We start from the raw sequence: 13428 nt of genomic DNA, 5'->3' as shown, positions 1-13428 counted from the left end.
CAGACTACCAAGGGGGTGCACAACACACAAAAAAGATCAGGAATCCTGGATCTAATTTAATTTCCTTATTCTGGAGATGAGCAAACTGAGGGCTAGACCTGAGATAACACATATCGGGTGCTTTGCTTAATATAGTTTTTATATATAGTTATATACCTATTTACATGTATAATATAGCTTACAGCACTATATAAACGCTAGCTATTACTATCAAAGTGACTTGTCCAAGGCCACTGACGTAGGATTTGTTGGGTCATGTAAACCTAAGTCCTCTAACACTAAGCTGCCCAGCAGGGTTACTGTGGAGATAAAATAAAAGATTGTTTGTAAAAGTCCTCAGCAATCCTGTGCAAATAGTAGGTGTAACATAAATGCTTATCCCCTCCCTTCTCTCTAGCCTCTATACCATCAACAAAATGTAATAAACATTTGTTGAATGGAACTGAAGAAACATAGGTGGGGAGGAAGCGACTGTAGGCGTCCCAGAAAACCAAGCAAAAGAATTTGAAATTTACTTGAGGCCAAAAGGAACTACTACATATCTCAGAGGAGGAGTGAGTCAATCAGAGCTATGTGTAATCAACATTATTCTGGCAGCAATATGAAGAGGAGATTTCAAAGGAAGAATGAGGAAGTAGAAAGATCTTTTAGAAGGTTATTTTAGGAATAGTTCAAGTACTAAGGGTCTTTATTTTCTTTTTAATTCAATTCATAAGAATTCATATTTTTCTCCCTCCTATCCTCCCATTTGAGAGTAAAGAAAGACAAAAAAAATCTTCTAACAACATACCTAGTAAGCAAACAAATCCCCACATTGGCCATGTCCAAAACTATGTCTTATTCTGCATAATAAGTGTCTTACCCCTCTATCAGAGAAGGGTAGCACGCATCATCAATCTTCTGGAATTGTGGCTGGCCATTGCATTGGTCCTAAGTATTTTAAAATTATTTGTCTTTATAATATTATTATTGTATAAATTATTCTCCTGGTTCTCCTCACTTCACTCTGTACCACTGTGCCTTGCTAGGTTCTCTGAAACCATTTTCTTCTTTATTTCTTACAGCAGAATAGCATTCCTTTACATTCACATACCATAATTTGTTCAGTCATTGCCCAATCGATGGGCACCTCTTTTAATATCTAGTTCTTTGCTACTACAGAAAGAGTTGCTATAAATAATGGACTTTTAATTAAGGTAGAGATAGTGAGACCTGAAAGGAGGGAACAGATCATCAAGGTTTCAGATGTGGCAACAACTGGTTATGAGAGAAATGGGACATGAGAGAGCCAAAGATAATCTCAGGGTTTCAAACATAAGAGACTGAGTGAATGTGATTCCAGACAGAAACAGTGAAGTCAGAAGGACAAACAGGATAGGGGTCAAAGAGAAAGATAATCAGCCTGGGCTTCTGTGATGAGTCTGAGATACTGGGAGGGACCAACCGAGTGGAAATAACTGGTAGGCAGTAGCAGCTCAGAGAAGACATCAGAATTGGAGATAAGATTTGGGAGTGATCTCCATGGTAATGAATATGACTGGCAGAGGAAGGGTATATAGAGAGTTAAGAAGTGGAATAAGGACAGAAATTTAGGAACTATCTCATTAAGGAAATCATGGCATAAAAGTAAAAAACAGATAAATCAGAGAAGAATCAGGAAAGTGGGGTGGCTCTGAAACCAAGGAGGCAAGAATACCCAACTGGAAAGGAAGCAGGTTGTGTCAAAAAAGTGGAAGGGAGTTCAAGGAGGAAGAGTTCTGATTTCTTGATTATGAGGGCACAGTGACTTTGGGAGTCTCAGTAGAGTGGTAAGGTAGGTGTGTGACTGCAAGGAACTAAAGAAAGAATTGACAGTGAGGAAGTTGGAGGCAGCTCCTACAAGAACTTTAGAAGTGGTAGGAAAAAAAAGATAGGTTGATATCTGGATGGGGTAAATGCTTTATTAGGACTGGAGAGATCTGAGTATGTTTATAGGTAAATGAAAAGAAGCTCAGGAGTAAGAGGGGATGATTGCTAGATCAAGGTCCAAGAGGACTTGGAATGAATGGGATCAAGGGGAGAAGGTAGAAGGATTAGCTTGAATGAAAAGTAGTAATATCTCTTCTGTGACTGGAGGGAAGGGTGAGTCAACTACCATTGATAAAGTTCCTACTATGAGTCAGGCAGATACTAAGAAGATAAAAAAGTAAGAGCAAAAATAACAACAAAAAAAGTTCCTCTTCTCAAGGAGCTCATGGTCTAATGGGGGAGATGACATGCAAGCAACTACATAAGACAAGCTATTTACAGGATAAATTGGGGCAGTCTAAGATTAAGCACCAAGATTAAGGAGGACTGTGACAGGCTTCTTGCAGAAGGTGGAATATTAGCTGAGATTTGAAGGAAACCAGGGAATCCAGGAATCAGAGATGAATGAAGGAGGGAGAACATTCCAGGATGGTGAAGAAGATTCCAAGTATGGGGGGAACAGCCAGTGAGCTGGGAGATAGGAGTGTCATGTGAGGAACAAGGTCAGTGTCATGGAAGGGAGGGATATGGTAAGACCAACACTTTAGGAAGATCAATTTGACAGCAGAGTGGATAACAGATTGGAGTGGGAAAGGGATCTGAGATGGGAATCAACTAGCAGGCAATTTCAATGATCTAGCTATGAGATGATGAAGACTTGCACTATGGTAGGTGCAGTGTCAAAACAAAGAATGGGGGTGTATATGAGAAATATTTCAAAGATAGAAATGACAGAACTTAGAAACTGATTGAACAGTTGAGAGTGAGGAATCAAGGGTGACATCTAGGTGCAAGCCTGGGAGACTAAGAGAATCAGGGTGTCCTCAAAAGTAATACAGAAGAAAAAGAGGAGGTTTTAAGAAACCTCTTGAATATGCCTCCTTCTGTCCTCTGACACTGTTAACACTCTGGTGCTGACTCTCATCATTTAATGTTTAGTCTGTTGCAATGGTCTGCTGGTTAATCTTCCTGCCTTAAATCACTCCCCAAGCCAATTCGTCCTCTACTTTTATGACAATTTTATCTCCTTGTTCTTTTTCTATTTGTCTGATAGTTACTTTTCAGTTGATGGAACCTTGATCCCCCTAATTACCCAAGTTTAAAATCCAAGTTACCTTAGATTCTCCCTTGCCTCCTACTCCAATATCAGACTAGATGCCAAGTCTTGCTGTTTCCCTCCCAGTCCAATGCTGGTTTTTTTTTTTCTATGCCTCACTAAAGGGGCCATCCTCTGGCTACTTCTTAAAGAGGTCTGTTCACTGAATGGGCATTACCTCACCCTAAGCGAGTTCCTGAACAGACCTTGGGTTAAAGGGGCTAAGGTCTCCTATTGTATCCTGGGTCATCTCCAGTCATACTGATGAATATCTGGTCACTGGATTCAGATGGCTCTGGAGGAAAAGTGAGGCTGCTGACCTGCACAGCTCTTCCTCACTCAAAACAAGGTCAAGTGCAAGTCATATCATCATTTCTCTGATGGCATGGTTTTCTTTGGCAACGAAGGACAAACACAACATCTGTGAGATGCCCAGTCCTAATGATTTTAACCTTTTAATGTCCAGCATCTCTCTTTTCTCCATTCCCATTGTCAATTACTATTGTTCAGGTTTTTATCCCCCATTTCCTGAACTATCAAAATAACTTTCTATTTGGTCTCTTCTTTCTATTCTGTCCTTCATAAGTGAAGTTATCTAGAGTAAAATAACCTTCTCAAGGCACAGAGATCTCCTGTTTAAACTTTCTTACCTATTGGATAAAATAGCAATTCCTTAGCTTGGAATTCAAGGCCTTCCACAATCTGGCTTCAGCTTTCTTTTCCATGTCTTATTTCACATTATTCCCCTTCGTGTAGTCTTGCTCTGGGTAAATAGGCCTACTGCTGAGTAGTGCTCCAAAAATAATTGAGGGCCTTCTGAGGTAGCAAACAAAATCATGTTGTTCTGTTTTTTTCTCTCTTCTCTTTTCTCATTTCTATCTTTCAGAAGTTTTCTCCTCTTTCCTGGGGATGCAGTGAAAAGAGTCATAGACTCGAGTTAGAATCCTGGCTTTGCCACTTACTAGCTGTGTAAACTTTGATAAGTCACTTACCAGTAAGGGATCTTTTAGCTCGAGCTCTATCCATGATCCTATCATGGCATTTCCTTCATGAAATTTTCACTTAAGTACCCACTTGAAAAGGTTCTCTTGGTTTATCTAATAGCTCTTGGCTTCTTTCAAGTCTCAGATAAAAATCTCACCTTTGGCAAGAAGTGTTTCACAGTTCCCCTTGATGCCAGTGCCTTCCCTCTGAGATTATCTCCAATTTACCTTGTATTGTTTATACACAGTTGTTTGCATACTGTTTCCCCCATTAGATGGAGAGCTCCTTGAGAGGAGTTATTTGCCTTTATATTTCCAGTATTTAGCACAATGGTTGGCACACAGTTGATATATTTAATAAATGCTTATTGACTCTTGATCTTAAATATTCCTAGAGAATATTGTCTGGATGGATCGCTACCTTTCTTATAACTCTACCTTGTATCATATCTGAGTTATACCATAGTCTTCCTAAAAGATTGTAATCACCTAAAGGTGTCATTTTTCATCTTGGTATATTAGCACCTAATGGTGCCTTGTATGCAGTTGTCACTTAATAAATGGGAGAAAATATAATTTAGATTAAATATCATGTTCTGCAACCATGGAACTGAGAAGTCAGATGGTGAGGGCTTGTAGATTAGGTATAGCAGAAGGTCTGGGGTGGAGGAAACACAAATGATTCTGGGCTGGTAGTCCGTCAGTCAATACACATTTATTAAGCACCTACTATGTGTCAGGAACTGTGGTAAGAGCTGGAGATGTGAATGTTAAAAAAAAAAAAAAAGACAACAAAAGAAGGCTGAATAGAGGGGGGAAGAAAAAGTGGGGAAGGGATGGATATGATGAAATACAGCCAAGTGGGAAATAAAGAGTTGCCTGGCCTGGAGGGGCCTTCTTAAATGCCACTTCGTGAAGGAGTACTAGTTCCAACCTCTAATCAGAGAGGCCCCAGGCGCAGAGGTATACCAAAGAGACAGGAATCAGAGCTCAGGAGATCTTGCAAGATGAAGATGTCCCCACACATGATGAAGTCCAAAGTACATAAATAGGGAAGCATTAAGGAGGCAAACTAAGGGGTAGCTATGGAGGTAAGTGAAGCCAAAGTGGGGGCATCATCTGGATCAAGGAATTCCATAATAATGACTAGAATTTATATGTCCTTTAAGTTTTGTAAAGCACTTTATATATATTCTGTTATTCAAGCCTCACAACCTTAGGAGGTAAACATTATTTTTGTTGTTCAGTTGTTTCAGTTATGTCCAATGTTTCCTGAATCCATTTGGGGTTTTCTTGGCAAAGAAACTGGAGCGGTCTGTCATTTCCTTCTCTAACTTATTTTACAGATGAATAAAATGAGGTAAACAGGGTTAAGTGACTTGGCCCAGGTTCACATAGCTAATAATTATCTGAGGCTGGATTTGAACTCAAGTTTTCCTGACTCCAGGCAGGATGCTTTATCTGTTGTGCCTCATGGCTGCCTGTAAATATTATTAATATCCCCATATTACAGATTAGGAAAATGAATTGATTTTCAAAAGGGCAGAAAGCAGATTTTGGTGGAGAATGGAGATGAGGTTATAGTTGGAGATAATTGTAAAGTTCTGCACCTCAGGAGTGGTGTATGTCCAAGAGATGATGAAATGTAAGATGCAAATCATGGGAGGAGGCAAACAAGCACAAAGGCATAGAGGGCAACAATTAAATAGACCTACAGTCTACTCCTCAATCTGCCCAAAGCTATCCCTCCCACTGAGAGGTTGGATGTGCCTCTGAGCAGAAAGAAGGGAAGCTTTTTTTTCCCCTCTCACCTCTTTAAGGCAGGTAATAGTAATAAGGGCGGAGAGTAATTGTGGATATGGACTCATGTGTTTGCCATTCTATTCCTTTGAATAAATGCCTAGAAAAAAAGAGTACATGCATCAATGTGTAACTGAGCACATTAAACGAAAAACTGTGAAAGGCCAAAAATTTACAACCATGAACATGAAAAAGAGAAGCAGTATAGTCTCAGAGTGTGGAAGACCAGGGATGTGTGTTCTGCCTCGGCCACAAACTGGCTGTGTAGCTCTGGGCAAGTTTTTCTACCTTTCAGGGCTCCAGGCACTAAGACCATAAGTTTCATAACAAGTGTTGACCAGCACTGATACAGAACTTCCTCATCAGAAACTCCCTGTACATACATGAAGCTATGATGAGAGAGTAGAATTTCGAAGTTCTAAATTTCAAAAGTAACTCTAAAGGTATTCACATCTATTATAAAATTGTTAACAAAGACTGGATAGTGTTTTACTCATTCTGTAAAGATTATGCTCAGGAATAATATAACCCTGAAAGCCACCCAGGTTATAGGCATATCTTTCTTCTAAACAGACTTATATTCCTGCATTAAGCTTAGCAAAAACTGCCTTTTACCCCATTTAAATAAAAGCAATGTTAAAAAAAACTTAAAAGAAGAATTTTTAACACAGAATGCATACTGTGACATGCTTTAGCAGTAATGAAAACTGAAAGGTAAAAAAGAAAATCAAATGAAAGGATCACATCAGACACTTTTAAAATGCAAAGTATTGAAAGGAAATATAATGCTATCCACACAAGGTTTACACACAAAAAAAAATACATGAGAATTATTCCAGAAATGATTATGAACAGTAGCATTTGTGAAGAACTACTGAACTCAGAAGAAACGTAGTTCATACGAAATCACTGTCCTTTCATCAGTTAAAGCTCTTCTCCAGTTCCTGTTACCTGTTAAGTAGTTTCAGGCTTCCAAATGAATGAGGCCCATTTCAGGAAAAAAGTACTTTCCTGTAAACTCCCTTGATTTTTATTTCATGACACACCTTTTCAAAACAATAGACAAGGCAGGCACGATCACCTAACCAAACAATATGTAAGTTCACGTTGGCTTCAGGTTTTATGTCCTTCCAGCAGTTATTTTTAACCCAATAACTGAGAATATTATGCACTTTAAAGTAGTAACTTATGATTAACTGTGAAGCTTAACATTTTAAAAAATGAACAGTAGCATAAAATTAAAGACATTCCCATTTCTAATTTTCATTAAGTCATGCTGGGGAGTACAATATTTCAAGTTATTAAGTTAGTTTTATAGTTTATGTTTTATGTCCAAGGCTACAAATGTGAAAGGAACTTCTACGTGATATATTTAACTACACTTATTGTCTCCTAAAGGTCATAACTTCTGGCACAAACGTAGAAAACCTCTAAGGAGGAACATTTTTCAAATATTGGTTAAAACATTATATAATAATATAAAATATCATTTAAGAATACTGCAGGTTAACATTGAATATTTGTTACTAAAACATTACATATTAGCAGTAAACACTGGCCATTAAGAATATCACATGCTAATATTAAATTTTGGTTATTTAAAAAAAAATTCCTTATTGAATAGTGATTTAATGAATGGTACACTAAACCTGGAGGTAGAAGGCATAGGTTCTAATGTCATGTAACATTTTGGGTCATCAGTAGCTCCATAGCTGTTTTTCCTCTTGCCAAATAGATAGTATTTGTCCCCTATAAACCTCACAAAAAGTTATAAAAATTAATTCAGCATTATCTATAAGGTATTATAAAGCTAGAACTGGAAGTCAGGATACTTGGGTTCCAGTATAATGTCATGTAACATTTTGGGTCATCAGTAGCTCCATAGCTGTTTTTCCTCTTGCCAAATAGATAGTATTTGTCCCCTATAAACCTCACAAAAAGTTATAAAAATTAATTCAGCATTATCTATAAGGTATTATAAAGCTAGAACTGGAAGTCAGGATACTTGGGTTCCAGTATTTATCGACTTTGTTCCAAACTATGTCCCTTCCAGTTCTAAATCATGAAAACACCCTGAAAAGGTTTATTCAACCTTCTGCACCTGAGTTTCCTCAGCTGTCAAATAAGGGGGTTGAACTAGCTTTAATAGAGAATTTAAAAAAATTGAATGTCTTTGTAAAAAAAGAAAAAAAGGCCTTTCTGGCTGATAATGAATTAACTAGTAAATTCCCAAATTTTACGATTAAAATAACTCTTGTAATAAAGTTAAACAAAGATGTTTCTCCTAAAAAACAAAACAACCCAAAACTCTTCAATATTAAACAAATTTGATTCTAAAAGTCTACTTTGCTTTTAGATACTGATGAAGTATCTGGGCAACCATTCTACAAAAACCTTGAGAATTAGGGGAAGGCTCCCAATACAGGTGGGCTGCTGTGTGGAGAATTTATAGAAGAATATGGACAGAAGTTACAAAGGGCAGCCATGTATGGGAATGTATCACTGGAGTAATACCCACATTGAGGAAATCATGGATCCATTGAAGCAAAATAATTATATTTATCTTAGTGCCCCTAACAGAAGGCTGTGGTCTTAAATTTTTTCATGATTCATTGCCAGGAACCTACCTAGCTTTTCTTCTGATTTATTTAGGGCCATTAGAGATATGGAAGCAGGGCTATTGATACAAGTAACCACTCTCTAAAGCTTTTCCTCCTTTCCCTTTACAGTCTCCATGGGGCCCTCGAATGGGGGTGCCTTGGACTGGTAAGTCCTCTTTTATCTTATGACCCAAATCCCTTTGAGCAAACTTGATGAAAGCACGTATTTTTGGGAAAAACTGACTAGCTTTTAAAAAAAGAGAGAGGAATGTCAAATATTTTTTAGTCAGAGTAATAAGCACTGCTAGTAATAGGGGAAGGAGGCAGAGACAATTTGAAACTTCAAATACCTAACTTGCACCTGTATATTACAGTACGTGATGTGTTCCACAATTAATGGAAATTGGGCATTGGCTTTCACTTAAATCACAGAATAAGCTGCAAGGGAGAAAAGGAATCATAATAAGAAAAAAATATGCCTGTTTTCCCTCATTTGGGTTATAAGATAGCAAAAAACAAAACAAAACAAAAACAAACCTATATAGGTAGGTGCAAAAAATGCAGTGAAAAGACTTAAAGGTATGGATATGACACAAAATGTTGTCTTCATAAATCACCATAATGCCACTAGTAGTTCATTGCGTCATTACATTAGTTAGGAGGGAGAAGTTAAATAACAACTCACAGGTAAAAGTTTGCTCCTTTAAAGTTTTCTACAGCAGGAATAGTTGGTAGTTTTTCTCCTTCACTGTCACCATAAATACATTTTAATGCCTGTATCCACACAGTAAGAATTTGGAAAGAAAAATAGCATTCCCGGGCTCTTGGTCAAATTCCTTAGTGTAGGGGAGGGACAGCATTAAAAAAGTGGCTTGATGATGTCACACCCATGAATTATCAAAGACTTCCTCAACATCTAACTTCCAGGAAGGTTATATAGGTGTTTAATTACATGCTACTTCACCCTCAAGCTTTGTTTCCTATAAGTGTCACTAAGGGATGTATATTCATCAGGAAACCATGCAATAGAGCAAGTGTGTGAGGGCAAATTCAGGATATAGTAGAGAATTTAATCCATTAAACTCCCCAAGCACTTGACCTGCAAAATACTTGCATTTATTTCTAACAATCCAATTCTTTAACATTTTGGTGTGTTTATTAGTTTCCATTTGTTTTTAAAGTATTATCATATAAATTCCTCTGAGATTGAACATGCAGCAAGGTGTAGTGATTAAGTGCTAGACTGGAGGACCTACCTTCCAATCCTTCCTCTGAAACTTATTACATATATGGCCCTAGTCTGGACAGCTAGGTGGCACAGTGGATAGAGTGAGGGGCCTGCAGTCAGAAAGACTTCATCTTCCTAAGTTTAAATCTACCTTCAAACACTAGTTGTGTGACCTTGGGTAAGTCACTTAACTGTTTGCCTCAGTTTCCTCATCTGTAAAATGAGCTAGAGAAGAAAATGGCAAACTACTCCAATATCTTTACCAAGAAAACCCTAAAATGGGGTCATAAAAAGTCAGACACGACCTAAGCAAGTCAACAACAAAATGGCCAAAGTCAAGTCACTTCGTTTCCTCATCTGCAAAAAGAGAGAATTGGAATAGATGGTCTTTAAGAGCCCTTCTAACCCGTTTGTGAAAATGTCATCTTAAATATTCGCACAGTCACATAAAAAACAACAAATAAATATTTAAAGATATCTGATAGCTAGGCAAAGAAGGGTCATTTTAATCTTTCTCTTCCTCTAGAGCATTTGTTCCTTCAAAGTTACAGAAATTAAAACCCACTTCTGCAAACCACATACTCTTCTCCAGAGCTGGCTTTTGTAAATGTACCAGGATATGCTGTGTTTTGCATTATAAAGATGAAAGAATTATAATAAGCACTTCAGCTGATGCCATGCCATACGAATTTTCATTTCAATAGGGGTAAGCTTCTGATTTGTTTATAGGGAATACAGGGGATGAGTAATGGAGGTTTTCAAGGCTTCCAATCTGTACATGCAAAAAAAAGGAGGCACAGTCATGGTTTAATAAAACCATCCATGATCAGCTTTAGTTTTATATTGCACAGATGATATAGTTTTGACTTTTTACATGGCAAATTTAGACTCACTCCCAAACACTAGATAAAAATGTAGAACCAAAATATTGAGGAAAAAATGACTAAAATTCACCATCATCAAACATTTCTTGAGCTTAAATATGTGCGAAGCTTTAGAGAGATACAGCAATATTAAAGGGACTGCATTGGATAGAGTGCTGGGCCAGGAGTCAGAAAGACCTCGGTTTAAATCTTGCCTCACATACCAGTTGTGTGACTTTAACCCCCACCTCAGTTTCCTCAACTGTAAGATGGGAATAATAACAGCACTTACCTCACAGTATTGTTGTAAGGATTTATAAAATGCTTAGCATAGTGCATGGCACAGAGTAAACACTGCACAAGTGCTTATTCTTGTCCTTTCTTTTCTGTACCTTTAGGGAGGCTTACAATTTTCAATAAAAGCATTTAAAGCAGGATTTGAACTCAGATCTTCCTGACTTCAGACCCAGTGCCATTGTATGACAATGACAGAATGTCACAGAATGAGGACATGGTAAATTTTAAAATATACTCCATTGATATCTTTTGCTTTTTATACATCATCTGGATTTCCCTGTGAATGAATAAAAACCCCCAGTTAAGTGCTTAGTTGAAGGAAAGCACAGGGGATACAATGTATCCCTTACCTTCCCAGAGGACTATTTCTTATAACAAAGAATCAAAAAAAAGAGGGGAAAAAAACCAACACATAGAAAAAATTTGACATATGTAAATTCATAATCATACTTCCCTCCCAATTTGTGCATGGAGGCAGTGTGTGAAAACTTTTCCTTCTTGACAATCAGTCATCAACTGGGCTGAGTGGCAACTATTCCCTGCCTTTAGAAGGATAGGCATTTATTTCAAAGAATCAAAATCACATTCTGAAAGCTGGAAGGAAAGTTAGAGGTCACCTAATCTAACTCATTTTACCAACTGAGGAAACTTATGCCCAAAGTGCTTGTGACTTGTTGTGGCATTTGAACTCAAGAGCTTTCTGATGCCAGGTCCAGCACTCTATCCACTGTACCAAATATATATGGCACACAGTCACACCCATGTTCATATGTATCTATAGAATCATTGATATATTGACCTAACACAAAATATTTTTTTGATTTAAGTCTAAAATATTAACATTCAAGTCTCTGGAAATTTAAAAACCTGCCAACTATGAAAGGGAACACAAATATAAGGGAAGCAATCTGGTCAAGGTTAATGGGTCCCAAGGCATGACCTTGTTAAATCCATCAGTCACAGGTATTTGTCTCATTCTCTCTCTCTCTCTCTCTCTCTCTCTCTCTCTCTCTCTCTCTCTCACTCTCTCTCTCACTCTCTCTCTCTCTCACACACACACACACACACACACACACACACACACACACACACACACACACACACACACTATTCTGAAACAAGTCCTTTCATTTAATACCAACAGTAGCTCAGGGACAGTACTATACAGAATCAATGTGTGCTAAAGGTATGTTAAAAAAAATAAACAATTTAAAATTAACTGTAGGTACATTTCGTACACACATGTAAAAAAGCAGTTTAGTCTTCGGGATCCATGGGGTTAAATTATGGAAACATTTTTAGTCTCTCTCATTACCCCAGAAAAAAGACTAAAGGTCCTCCTCATTTTGAGAATACAGTTAGGTAACACAAACTAAATCTTGGGGTCAAAGAAAAAAAGTTACATAGGCCTCAAAAAAAATCTATGGAGTTTAGGGAATTCATATGTCTGAGTCTAATAGATATTAAAAAGTTGTTATATTTATACCCTGAACTAAAACAAAAGTTGCTTTGCAGTCTATAAATAATTAAGTATATATCTTATTTCAAAAGGAATTCATTTACAAATAAACTTAAAAGTATCTAATTACTGAATAGATCACTAATCATAAGTCTGTTTCTGGAAAAAAATGCTCTTACAAATGTAAAATACACTACTGAATATTTTAAAATCCTTAAGAAACATAAATGTTAGTCATGAGCAAAAAAGGAACATTTACTTTATTAAAACTTTGAGTTTTTGTTGACTCCAAATGTTTCACAATCATGATCGGCACGTATCAAAGACCAGTCTAACATGAGAGAAGGTATAAAAAGAAAAGGGTGTTTCAAGATCCCTGAAAAGTAGACTAACTGCCACTTTGGTAAAATCCAACAAGATGAGTGTATTACAATAAAGCCTTTTCAGCTGCAGGAACGACAAATGAGCTGTTGCTCACCTGGCAATTCTTAATTAAATGGGGAGTTTCTCTTTTCACATTCTTGCGAGTATTATTTTCTTAAGACTAGACACTGGATGCCTTTTTCGGCTTCTGAAAAACATGTAATAGTAATACCACGGCGACTTTTATGTGTCTTAACTATAATTTTGGATGCAGTTTGCTTAAAAATGGGAAAATTTTCAAGGGAAGCTCCTTTTTCCAGGGTTTAAGTTTCATACAGCAAATTCATTGTTATTAATTTTAAAAAAGAGACTGGCTTTATGTCCCTAAAATCCAAAGAGTTTTTATAAATGTTTACGTAGAAGAAAAATCTTGTTGGAACGCGCCATCCTTGCCTTGATCAATATTTGCCTCTTGGGACGATAAATCTAGCTATTTACCTCAATCCAAGTCAACCTCTGACTACTCCGACTACTGTAAGGGAGTTTGATTCTCTTGGATCGCTTCCCTTCTGTAGTAGCGGTGGGAGAAATTTCTGCCACAAAACCCAGCTGTGGGGATGAAAGACTGGAGTTTTTCCTAGCAGAGCCTCCAGGAGATAGGTAAAGGCTGTTTTCTGCACCGCCCAGCAACTGCTCTCCCCTCCGCCCCATTTCTTCCCTTTCAGTCCCTAT

At 37.4% G+C, this 13428-nt stretch overlaps 1 protein-coding gene across 1 annotated transcript in view; it reads right to left on the bottom strand.

Moving 5' to 3' along the window:
- The window catches only part of BAIAP2L1 (BAR/IMD domain containing adaptor protein 2 like 1), a 138027-nt gene that overhangs the window by 123629 nt on the left and 970 nt on the right, over positions 1–13428 (bottom strand). The window lies entirely within an intron of this gene.

Source organism: Notamacropus eugenii, chromosome 3 (assembly GCF_028372415.1).
Source record: "Notamacropus eugenii isolate mMacEug1 chromosome 3, mMacEug1.pri_v2, whole genome shotgun sequence".
In the NCBI taxonomy this organism is placed as follows: Eukaryota; Metazoa; Chordata; class Mammalia; order Diprotodontia; family Macropodidae; genus Notamacropus; species Notamacropus eugenii.
This window is presented reverse-complemented; position numbering and strand designations above follow the sequence as displayed.